The following is a 12004-nucleotide window of genomic DNA, read 5'->3' on the forward strand; positions in this document are numbered from 1 at the left end:
TGGGTCTCGGCTCACCACCGGATGTGGGCTTGCTCCCTGAGCCTCACTGGACTCGCGCGGGGTTTTCCGCCCCTCACCCTCTCCCTCTAGGAGATTGAAAAGGAACTCAGAGACTTCTTAGTGCTCCGCGGAAGGAATGAGAGTGCAATGCGAACGTTTTTCTTGTCTTTCCCTCAAACCCAGGCCTCCGCCACTTGCCCACAGGGGGACAACAGCGTTTCCATACCTGTGCCACCTTTGGAGTTTTCCTGGCACCTGTGGGCCTTCCTCTCTCCACCATCTCTGCAGCTACAGCCTGAGCCTCTGATGGCCACGGCCCATAGTGAGTTTCTGGGTTGGGGACCTGCACCTCTATACCAGCCCCCGACCTAGGCCTTCTTCAGTGGTCTAGCGATCCTATTGTGACCGAGAGTTCACTAATATCTTCTGACCTCCGAAAGGAATGCCACCAAAACACTAGCCACAGAAATGGTGCCTAAATCCCCTTTGGACTTTCTGTCTTGATTTACCCCTCTGTAAAATAGGGTGATTCTAACATCTACTGTGCGTGATGGACCATCGGAAAGAAGCCATATTCAAAATTGGTTTTATGATGATCGGAACTGCGCGTAATTACAATAGTCAACTCCTGGATTTATCCATCTTGTCATTTGCCCCTGGACTGTTTTTAAAGCCCAGATTGGCATGCCTTCCATCTCAAACCCCCCCCCCCCACTGCATCATGCCTTCATCTTGTGCTCTGAGAATGCAAATCTACTTTCATATTAGTTTATACAAAATATGGTTAGAAAGATAAATTTACTGCCAAAAAACCTGAAATTTGTATTGCCTGAAGCGTGTTTCTCACCTGTTAAGGCATCTAATCAGAAGTCACCCATGAAAGTATTCATGACAAAGGTGCATTCTGGCCTGCTTAAGGTACAGCAGGCGCTCAAGTGTTGAAGGATGCTTCCCGCCCTCTTTAATCTACTCAGAACTGGAGACAAGGTTGACAGTGACTGAGGGAATGACTTCACACCTCCGGTCAGGACTCAACCTCCATAAAATCAAAAATATTACTTAAAATCCATGTCTATGAAAGAAACTAGATGGTGCTCAGGTGTGTTTATTTGGCATGGAAGAGCTTCACCTCTTCCTCTATGTGCCAAAGAATGATTGCACCAAATAAAAGCACAGTATGAGATTTCTCAGAGTTTCCATGGCATGCTGGGGTCTCCCACTTACACCATGTTCCCTGTGTCTAGCCCCAGAGAGCTACCTGGGCACCATCTGGACCCTCGATTCCATCCTTCCTGCTGCTCAAGACAACCTTATGGAAGCTCCAGGGTCAAGGATCTGGTTCCTTACTCTGATCTTTGCCCAGCCCTCCAATGCCAGACTCTGGAAAACGGGGCCATACCTGAGGCTGGGTTTTCTCACCAGCAAGCAAGGAGTCATCAATGGCCCACTCCGTGCTCTTCCCTGTCCAGCTGTCAGCAGCAGCAGCCATCACAGCACAGGTAGCCAGCCTCTCACCTGGGCCTGCCACCCCAACCCTGAGACTCTGCTTTTCTTTCTGTAGGTTACTTCTCAAGGCACAAGGCAGGCTTGGGTGGGAAGTTTTCCCAGAAAGGCTGCTGAACTCTCTCTCTCTCTCTCTCTCTCTCTCTCTCTCTCTCTCTCTCTCTCTCTCTCACACACACACACACACACACACACACACACACACACACACCAGTCTTCTCTGCCCATTTGTTGCAGCTTGGAGTCACTGGTGTGGTCCTGAGGAACTTTTCAGAACAAGCTGTTTATTCTGCCACACCACTGGTTAGCTGCACGGCCCTTCCTGGGGAGCCTGAGATGCCAATGCTGTGCCTGCTTGCTCTGGGGGCAATGCCTACTGCAGCTGAGGGATTTCTGGCCACCTGCCCCACCCAGCATCTCTTTCCTCACCAAAGCCATCTGTGATTTCCCCGCTCCCAGTGACACAAACCCCTTGAGCCTGTTCCCAAAAGGCACCACCTCATTCTCCTAATGCTGGGCACAGCCTGCCCTGTACACAGAGGCTTAGTCTGGGGTGGGAAGCCTCCAGACTGGTTCTCACAAACATGCATGCCACAGGCTCTTGGCCAGTCCCACCAGCTCTCCTCTTCCTGGGACTTTCACAGCCCCTCCCAGGGCCAGTTCAGCCCATGCAGACCCCTCTGCCAGCTCCTCCTCCAGCTTGCATGTTCCATTCATGTCCCAGGCGCCTGCAGCCCGTCAACTCCCGAGGCAACTTACTAACCCTGCGTTCACTGCACCCCGTCCTGGCACTGTGGTGCCTCCTAGAGCCCACCCCAGAGACCTTATGTGCTCCACCCAACCCGCAGCAATGTGCACTGTGGGGCAGGTAGCACCCCCAGCCTGCTCTGGGTACAAAGTTCCAAACCAACTGTGAGCAAAAGCAGAGGCATTTCAAGATGCAGAGCCCTGGCATGGTGAAGGAGCCGTCAGGAAAACCTAGAGGGTCTCGGCTTCTCTGCCCAGAAGTTAGGGGGTGCCATCAGATCCCTATGAGGAGACAGAATCCTCCTGGGCCTTTGCTCAAGGGTTTTCCTCAGCACGAAAACAGTCCCTCTGCCTACCCCTTTCATTGGATAATGCTTTCTTGTCTTTCAAATCTCAGCCTCACACCAATGCCTCCAGGAAACCTACTGTGAACACCCCCTGTCGACTCTGAGTTCTGCTGTTTATTTTGCTCCTCGAATAAGACCAATCATGTTGCTGTCTCTCTCCCTAGCAGTATGGTGCGCTTCTTTAAGGAAGGGATGATGCTTATTCCACAGGGTTTCTCAGGTCTGGAGATGTGTAACTCAGTGGTAGAGCACTTGCCTAGTGTGCTTGCGGCCCCGGGCTCCATTCCCAGTCCTGCACATAAAGAGAAAGGGCGTGTCTCATGCTGGTCTGGAGCCTGGAGCCTCGTGGTTCAGCATGCACACCACAGACTTCCCTTCAGTGTTTGATGTGGGGATGAACATCTGGGGAGAGAAAATTGAGGTGAGAGGGGACGGTGCCACAAAGTGGCGACTCACATGCTATTCAGAGAGGCCTTCCATGGGCTTCCATGGCTCTGTGTCCCCCACCCCCACCCCGGCTCTTGGTTGGGATGGATGGAAGTGAGAGGCAGGACCAAGGGGAGGCAGAGGGGAGAAAGGGAATAAGCACATTGCGAGTGACCCAAGGGAAGGTTTGACCAGCCCAAATGACAAGAGCAGGATTGCTGCTGTCTAAGGCAATCAAGGAGTTAGGTAAGGGCCAGGAACTCGGCCATGGCCCATCCCAGGCTTGATGCATTTGCATGTTCTGGACTGGTTGGGTAATTTGGAAAAGAGTGGTCAGTTGTCCATCAGGAGGCTTGGGTTCTATCCTAGGAGCTGTGTGATCTTGGACAAGTCCATGTTTATGTTATTGGTATGTGATGTCCCTCAAGAGTTCATGAATGAGGCAATGCAAGAAAGTTTAGAGGTGAAATGATTGGGTTATGAGATCCTTAACCTAATCAATGCATTAATTCACTTAAATGGATTAATGGGTGGTAAATGTAGGCAGGTAGGTGTGGCTGGAGGAGGTAGGTCACTAGGGGGGATGCCTTTGGGGTATATATTTTGTCCCTGTTGAGTGGAGTGCTCTCTTTCTCTCTCTCTCTCTCTCTCTCTCTCTCTCTCTCTCTCTCTCTCTCTCTCTCTCTCTCTCTCTCTCTCTCTCTCTTTCTCTCTCTCTCTCTTCCCTGATTACCATGTTCTGAGTTGATCTCCTCTGCCATACCCTTCACTTCCACCATGATGTTCTGCCTCAACTTAGGCCCAGAGCTATGTAGTTGGCTATCTATGGACTGAGACCTCTGAAACTGTGAGCGTCAGATAAACTTTTCCTCCTTGAAAGTTGTTCCTGTCTTTTAGTCACAGCAATGAAAAAGCTGACTAAAACAATCCCTCTCCTCTCTGGGCTCATATTCTCATAGACAAGAGTCAGTGAACTTCCAGGCTCATTCCAGCACTGACTTCCGACACTGACACAGGTACCTAACATAGAAGACCCGGATTTTATTGGTTGTCCTTTTCCTTGGAGCAGATCCTGACCCACAGTGGAACTGAGCAAAATATCATCTGAGAGCTGCTAAAGAGGAAACTGAAGGGAGAGATACGGGGGAGAAAGAGTAGAGAGTAGACACGGTAAGAGACATTGAAAATCTAATTCCACAATGGACTCCAACTTTAGTTTCCTTAAATGGTTAGTCACTATCTTTGGTTTAGATAAGCCAAAGAACATTCTAGAACTTTAGCAGATCAATAATGATCAAGAAGGGCCTGGAGAGGCCAGCTGAACACCTTTGGCACAGTTAGCACTGTGTTGGTAATGGGGGGATGGTTGATCCCTGTAAAAATTCCCCTAGGGACAGGGTAGTGCTGAGATAGGAGAAAACCAATAGAAAAGGAGTTTTTTCCCCAAGAGTGGAAAAAACGAAAGTAGAGGAGCCATTGTCCTCCGTGGTGCCAACCCTGAAACAGGCTGCATGACTTTGGGCCAGGATCTTCATCTCTCTGGTCCCTCACTGGGGATAACAGTACCACTTGCCTGAAGACAGTAGATGGCTAGGTGACCTTCTCATGGTCCCTTCCAGTGCTGCAATCCCTCCAATTCTTCCTGAACTTCTATCTGCTGCCCCTCACAGACACCTGTCTATAGGTGTAGGGGAACCCAACTCCCATTTGTGTCCCTGCCAAGTGATTCCCAGGTGCAGAGACCACAGAGGGCATGGGTTGAGACTAGGGAGAGGAATTCTGACAGTCTAAACCACCAAGGTGCAAGAATCCCATGTTCACTTTGGCCCTCGTATCCTGTGCACCACCTGAAAAAATGAAGGAGAGATCAGGGGAGACGGGACAGGAAACATGAGTGAGAGTGCTTATTGGGATCCTCAAGTCCAGCTGGACCTTTGCAACAAGACTTTGGCCACACTATGCAGTCGGCAGAGCTGCCCAAGGCAGAGCCTGCAGAACACACTTGCAGTCTGGTCTGGCCAGTCCCCTCTGGCAGAGGGAGTGCAGACCCTTTATCCATTCCCTCAGTGCTGTCTACCCTGGCTTGCTTCCCAGGAAGCCATGGCTGGCCCAGGACCCTAGAAAACATTCTCTGTAGCTCTGAAGTGGCTCTTCATTCAGCAGAGAAAGTTAAGCTCTTGTTGGTTTTTGTCTCTGAAGAGCTACAAGTAATACCACAAAGGCCACCACAGCAGCATGCCAAGGAAATGCATGATACGCAGCGATGGTGCAGATCTGGCCCACATCTCCTGGGGTGGATTTCTCAAGACAGGGCCCACCATCAGGTGGGTTTGCAAAAGAAAGAAACCAGATGGTGTTGCTACTGCCCAGTTTGATAGGCCAAGAAGAAAGTACAAGAGGGGGTCCAAGAACCAACCCATGGTCAGTGCTTGTAGGCCCAAGAATTCCTAGCAAGCTGCAGACCTTCTGAGCAAGGCCAGGTCCCGTCCCCTGAGCCCTCTGGAGCTGGGAGTGTGGGGCTTTGAGGAGGCTGATCGCCCAAAATAGATGTGTTTTTTTCACAACTTTTTTTATGAGCATTGGCATCTCTTGCAGCATGGGGGGAAAAAATAGCCTGAACTGTTAACAAATAAAGATTATAAAAAGCCCCAACTGTTCACCATGGGTTCCATGTGGCTGCAGTGTTTGGTGAAGAGGGGAGGTGTGCACCCAGAAGCCCCCGATCTCTTCTCCCTGACCCACTTCCCCACCTCCACAGCAGTTCTGAGGGCTCGGGGGTCATCCTCAGTGTCAGGGATGGGGGAGTTTTGTGGGCACCTCCACGTGGTCCTGAGACTGTGTGTTCTTGTTTTCTGCCCCTGGAGCCTTCTTGGTACTTGGCCCTCCAATGATGCAAGGAGGAGAATGGTGTACAAGCCCCCGGAGCTGAGTTGGGAACTGATGTCCATCCCTGCAGGGAACTTGGTAAAATGGTGTGTTGGCCTGGGTGACTCCTGAGGGGCCTTTGACCCTGAACTTTAGCAGCCAGAAGGGAACTCTCCTAACTCTGCAGAGCTCTCTCTTCCCGGCAAAGTCTGGGATCTGTCCAAGACCCATGTCTCCCGCCTTTGGAACGTCCCCTCTCCTTTCCTCGTTCCCTCTCCTTATCTTTTTTCATTTCCCTCCCCTATTCCTCTCTCTCCCTTGCCCGGCTTCCTGGGCGAAGGTTTCTATAAAAATAAATGCATGCGCCAGGCACAGCGGCACACACCTATAATCCCAGTGACTCAGGACGCTGAGGCAGGAGGATCACGAGTTCAAGGCCAGCCTCAGCAACTTAGCAAGACCCTAAGAAACTTAGTGAGATCCCGTCTCAAAAGAAAAAATGAAAAGAACTGCAGTTGTGGCTCAGTGGTTAAGAGCCCCTGGGTTCAATTTCTGGTACCAAACAAACAAATAAAATAATACACATGACTCTGGCTTAGTCGGCCTTTAAGATGAAGGGTCTAGTGACCAGCCAGGACACCAGGGAGTCTATTGGGCATTATTCAACTCTGGGTGGTCCTCAGTCGAATGGGGCAGGGGATGCTGGCCCATCTAGGTGGTGACAGTAATGAGGAACCAGCAGGGCATCTGCCCCATCCCTGGCCTTCTCGGGACCCGACAGCCCTCTCTCAGGCTCCCGCTGGCCATTAGAAGCCATTTCCACCCTCGTCTGCCACTCAGGGAAATCCCACTCCTTCCTAAGGTTATGGGATTCATTTATTTATTTATTTATTTATTTACTTACTTACTTATTAATTTACTTATTTTATTTTTTTATTTTTATTTTTTTGTGGTACTGGGGATTGAACCCAGGGCCTTGTGCTTGCAAGGCAAGCACTCTACCAACTGAGCTATCTCCCCAGCCCAGGTTATGGGTTTTAAATGGCTGGAAAGGGAGGAAGGAGTGGGGGGAGCAGCAGGGACTCTGAATCCACTTTGACTTGTCACAGCCAGAATGTTGCTTGGCAGGACATGGTCATGCCTGGCTTACTGCCCCCACCCATGGGGGCAAGGCGTGCGGTGAGATAGGCTGGTATGGGGACAGAGGGACCCAGGGACCCAGGGTGTGGAGAAGGGGAAGGAACTGGTGCTCAGAGTTGGAAGCTTTCTGTGGAGCAGGTGGGATGTGCTTCACATAGGGCCTGGGTGCAGGTGCCTGGGCAGAGGGGCAGGGCACTGGCTGCTGCTGGCGGCCCCTTGGAAACACAGTTCAGGGTTCCTCAGAGACCACTGGACATATGTCTCAATTTTAGTTGTCTGAGGCTGATCACGTGACCGGCAAAGTTCACAGCCAGTCGCTCATCCTCCTCCCAACCTACCCTCTTCCTCCTTCTTGGGAGCGCCTGCAGGGAACTCTCTGGGAGCCCAGGTGGTAAGTGGAAGTCCAGGGCTGGAAGCAACCCCAAGAAGAGCCCCAAATGGAGAATGTACTGCCGCCCTCACACCCAGCAGGGCCCCTCAGAGACCTTGGCTTGGATCACTCCATTTTACAGATGCAGAACTGAGGACCAGGAAGCTGGCTGCTGGGAGGAATCAGAGCCAGAGGTTGAGTCCAGTTGTCCTGACCACAGGCCACCTCCCAGGCCTGAGAGGTTGGGAAGAGGCAACGTAGAGATACTAAGAGCCCTGCCAGGTCGAAGGAGTGTGACCAGCCTGTGCCACCGAGTCACACTGCCTAACCTGGCCTTCCCTTTTTGAAAATAATAAGGCTTGTTTGATCATTGATTCCTGTTGGCATTCTCTCTTTCTTTCATTTTCATTTCTGGAATGCATGTTAAGCTTCAACCAGTGCCAGACACTGTATGGCGAGGCACCAAGGAGCTTAAGTTTAATGATGATGAGGATGAGGAGGATAATATTAATTAACAATATAATTTATTCAGTGTTTATTGCATGCCCAGTCTTGTGCTACTACTATCACCCTATTGAAACTTCAAAAATAATCCTGTAAGAAGAAAATAGTATTTTTATTATCCCCATTAGGCAGAGGAGGAAGTAGAAGCTTCCAGGGTGCCCAGGTTGCAAAGCAGGCGGCAGTGTGAATATTCCCACTAGGCAGCAGGTTCAAGAGACTTCCAAGGGGACCAACCGCACAGCCCCAGCCCCTTCCAGCTAAACACATTTTTAATTCGTATCAGAATAACTCTCTTTCTCTTACAGACAAGAAAACTGAGGCCAAGAGCAGAAAACAACCCCTACGAAGTCAAAGAGCCACTTTGTAGGAGCGGGAGGCATGATTTTTATCTCTGGGCTTCAGTTTTCTCCATGAAACGAAAGTGTCTCCTTGAAAGTGTCATTGGTCTCCCCGTTGTCGAAGTCCTGACAGTGTGATATTAGCATATTTCCTGCCATCAGGGAGAGTCCACAGGAATTCAGTGGCCAGAGGGGCACAGAGAGCAGAGAGGCAGGAATGGCTGACTGAGACTTGCCTCAGGACCTCCTCCAGGCCACACCACCCCAAGGTGTGGCCAGGACCATCCTTGCCCCCCAGGCTACTGAGAGTGTGAGAATGTCTTCCTACATCCAGGCAGGGACTTTCAGCTGAGTGTACACCTGACCAGCCCAGGAACTGACCTGCAAATGAGGAAATATGCCCTCCAGGTGGGGCAAGTAGGACAAGATATGGAATTCCTTCCTTCTGAGCCTGGAGCCAAGATAACTGTAAACATGAGCAGCAAGATCCTTAAATGGTCACTTCGGGGAGTGCTTTTGGCAGCCTGACACTTGGGCAAGACCTGTGCCTTTCTCTACCTTTGCGCACACCTAGGGTGGCTCAACGTTCACTCAACCCCTTGTCTGAGATATCCCTGCCTCGTTGGGACACTCACGGGTCCCCGAAAGCCTCAGTGACAGCCCTGTTCCTTCTTAATGCCTGCGGTAAAGCAACATTAGTCTTGGGGTGAGGTGGAGGGCTTGGGTTACCCCAGAAGGCCTTTTTTTCCCTAGTGCAGGCCTGAAGGCTCCTGGTCAGGTGGGACTGCTAAGGGGAGCAAAATCCAGGGTTGGGGCGAGAGTGGAAGAGAATTAGGATCAGGGGTGCTGCTCAGTTTCTGTTTGGATAAATAGATCTACTGCCAGAGTGTGGGCATCTCCCAGAACGGGAAGGGCCATTCACGCAGGGGACACTCAGCAGGAGAGGAAAGTGGGTATAGAATATCGGGAAGGCTGGGCACTAGCAGAGCAGTGGCTTCCCTGGTAACAAGTCAGACACAAGCAGGGCCCCCCCCCCCCACAGGGAGGCGCAGAGATCAGTTGGCCACGTGCGCAAAGGCAGCTCCAACCTTGTAAGCTGTTCCTGCACCTCCTCCTCGCCAGTGGCCTCTTTGATGGGGAAGAATTCAGTGTGCTGGTGTGTGTATGGGGTGGGGGGAGATATCATCTTCTTAGTCCTTCCACACCTCTCCTTCCATCCTGACCAGCTTCACACGAGACAGTGGAACCCAAGCCTGCCCAGCACATGGCCACTGTAGACACTGCCCCTTGAGGTTCCCTTGATGTCCTTAACCCACCCGTCCCTGTCCTGCTTTCACACACCACCTTTTAGAAGAGATAGACATCAGAGAGCTTCAAGTAGTACTAAGCGCCCAAATGATGAGGGGGAAAAGGGGTAGGGCAGCCAGAGCCTGGAGGGTCCTCTTTTCCCCCTGGGGACAGAGTAACAACCCATTCTAGAGACTTACCTACTGTCTGCCCCCTGGAGTCCAGCTGTCTACGTCACTCTTTCCTGTTCCGAGACAGACAGTGTCCTGGGCCAGGTCGGTGGGAGGGGATGTGTGAGGAAATGGCAGGAAGATTTTTAAGGCTGGATCCAGAGCCCAGCCCATGGGGACAGGTGAGAGCACGGCTTACTATAGCCAGGGTGTGACCGGGAGGCTGAGGCTGGTCTTCTAGTCATTTCCCTCCCCTTCTCCAGGACCTTAGAGAATCCAGAAACAAGCCAGCTGCTGGTCCCTTCTTTGGCCAGGTGCACCTCTGGGAGCCCTGTTTTGTTTTGCCTTCAGGCTCCTATTCTGACTCTGGCCCTGGCCTGACCTCCTGGGTCCCTGTGACTCACATTGCTTTGGAATTTCACTCACTGGCCTTTCTGAAGCACATGCGGAGAGGCTGGCCTGGGGCCAGGGAGCAGCGCTCTGTTTCAGCCCCACCAGCGATTAACTGGCTACCTGAGCTTGAGGCCATAGAAATGGGGGAGAGGGAGGACAGGGCGAAGAAGCCAGGTGGCAGGTGGAAAGGCTTTGTTCCTGCTTTGTTCACCTGTGCACAGGTAGAAAACAGCAGCAGCAGGAAAGGGCAGGAAACACAGGAAGACTGAGTGGACATAAAACCTAGACTGGCCCCTGTGCTTCTTAGACTGGATCTCTGGACTCAGTTTACCCTTTTGTGAATCTTCAAGCTTTGAGGTCCCCAGATTTTTGAATGCCAGAAACGATCACCTCCTCCTCACCTGACAGTCCTCCCATGTCACTCCAAACAGCTTGAGCTCTGTCAGCACCTCTCTGATTTTTTCTTTCTAGTTTTTGTACTTGGATTGAACCCCACAGGTGCTCTACTGCGGAGCCACACCCCCGGCCTTCTTCGTCCTTTATTTTGAGACACGGTCTCGCCAAGTGAGTTGCCCAGGCTGACCTCGAACTTGTGATCCTCCTGCCCCTGCTTCCCGAGCAGATGGGATCACAGGCGTGTGCCACCGCGCCCATTATCCCCCTGTTTTGAGAACTGAATGAGGGGTTGGCCCTGGTGGAATCGTGGAGAACAGAACGGAAGGAACAGTGCCCTAGGCTGGGTACAAGAAGACCCAGAGTCACCTTGAGATCGCCATCACCCTGGCCTCCCCCACAGCCACCTCATCAGTGAGATAAGACAGGACTCGCAGCCCCATGACGCTCACCTCCACTGGGCCTCTGATGTCCACTTGAGTGGCTGGCAGAGTCCCAGTTCTGGGGCCCCACCTCCACTCCTCTGTAAGTGGTCCACTTACAGATTTTGAAGATGCCTCCTGTCCTTGCATAGTCATTAACATTTTTTGTTTTTCTGGTGCTGAGGATTGAACCCAGGTCCTTGTGCACACTACACACAGAATCTACCACTGAGCTATGTCGCTCAGTCCATCATTAATATTGTAAGTCATATAACATATGGTACATGAAGATGTTTTATGCATCTAAGTTATACAACATAATAAAGCTGAGTATGGTGGCATGTAATCCCAGCAATTTAGGAGGCTGAGACAGAAGGATCCCAGGCCAGCATGGGCAACTTAACGATACCCTGACTCAAAATAAAACATAAAAAAGAAAAGGACTAGGGATATAGTTCCATGGTAGAGCAACCCTGAATTCAATCCTGGTACTGCAAATTAGTAATAATAATAATAATACCCAATATTTGTGAAACCCTTAGTCAATATACTCCACAGTGGATGCTACGTATATATAACTCCCATTTCTACCTCTGACTTCTCCAACAGAGGGAACCCTGATTCTGTATTTTGTAATTGTCATTTCTTTGATAATTCAAAATATTTTGTATTTGGGGTGTGGGCACCCCAAATAGCATGCTGTTGAGGCTTGTTTTCTCCTACTGCGTGTACAGCATCTTGTGGACTTGCTTTTACCTCTCATCTTGCCCTTACTAAGATGAGCACCTAGACGTGCCCTTCATTTTCACAGCAGTATAGTGTTCCAGGCCACAGCATGGAAGTCTGCTGGCCAGTGTTTTGCCATTATGAAAGCTGCTTCTTTGAATGTTCTTTTGCTTGTCTTTGAGTTGACATGTTCAAGCAGTGCTCCTGGGGTCGAGGCCTGGAGCTGGAATTGCTGGGTTACAGAGCGCCTGCGTGCTCATGTACACAGGATAACGCCAAGGCCTTTTCCCATGTGGTGATGTCAGCGGCAGTTTCCAAGAACTCCAGTTGCTCTGCGCTCTCACGTGGTGTTTCAGACATACCTTTTGGCCTC

The 12004-nt window shown here is 51.0% G+C and overlaps 1 long non-coding RNA gene across 2 annotated transcripts; it reads left to right on the plus strand.

Annotated features, from left to right (window-relative positions):
• The first annotated feature begins 21 nt into the window (after positions 1-21).
• Positions 22-7772, plus strand: LOC306661515. 2 transcript variants are annotated; one of them, XR_013763891.1, is made up of 5 exons: positions 22-322; positions 1245-1499; positions 5223-5347; positions 5888-7419; positions 7541-7772. It is a non-coding gene; the product is annotated as an uncharacterized lncRNA (long non-coding RNA). The 2 variants fall into 2 exon arrangements; XR_013763890.1 differs by having other exon boundaries at positions 5888-7772.
• The last annotated feature ends 4232 nt before the right edge of the window (positions 7773-12004 follow it).

The sequence above is a fragment of the Sciurus vulgaris genome (genome assembly GCF_902686455.1).
Source record: "Sciurus vulgaris genome assembly, chromosome: 5".
NCBI lineage: Eukaryota > Metazoa > Chordata > Mammalia > Rodentia > Sciuridae > Sciurus > Sciurus vulgaris.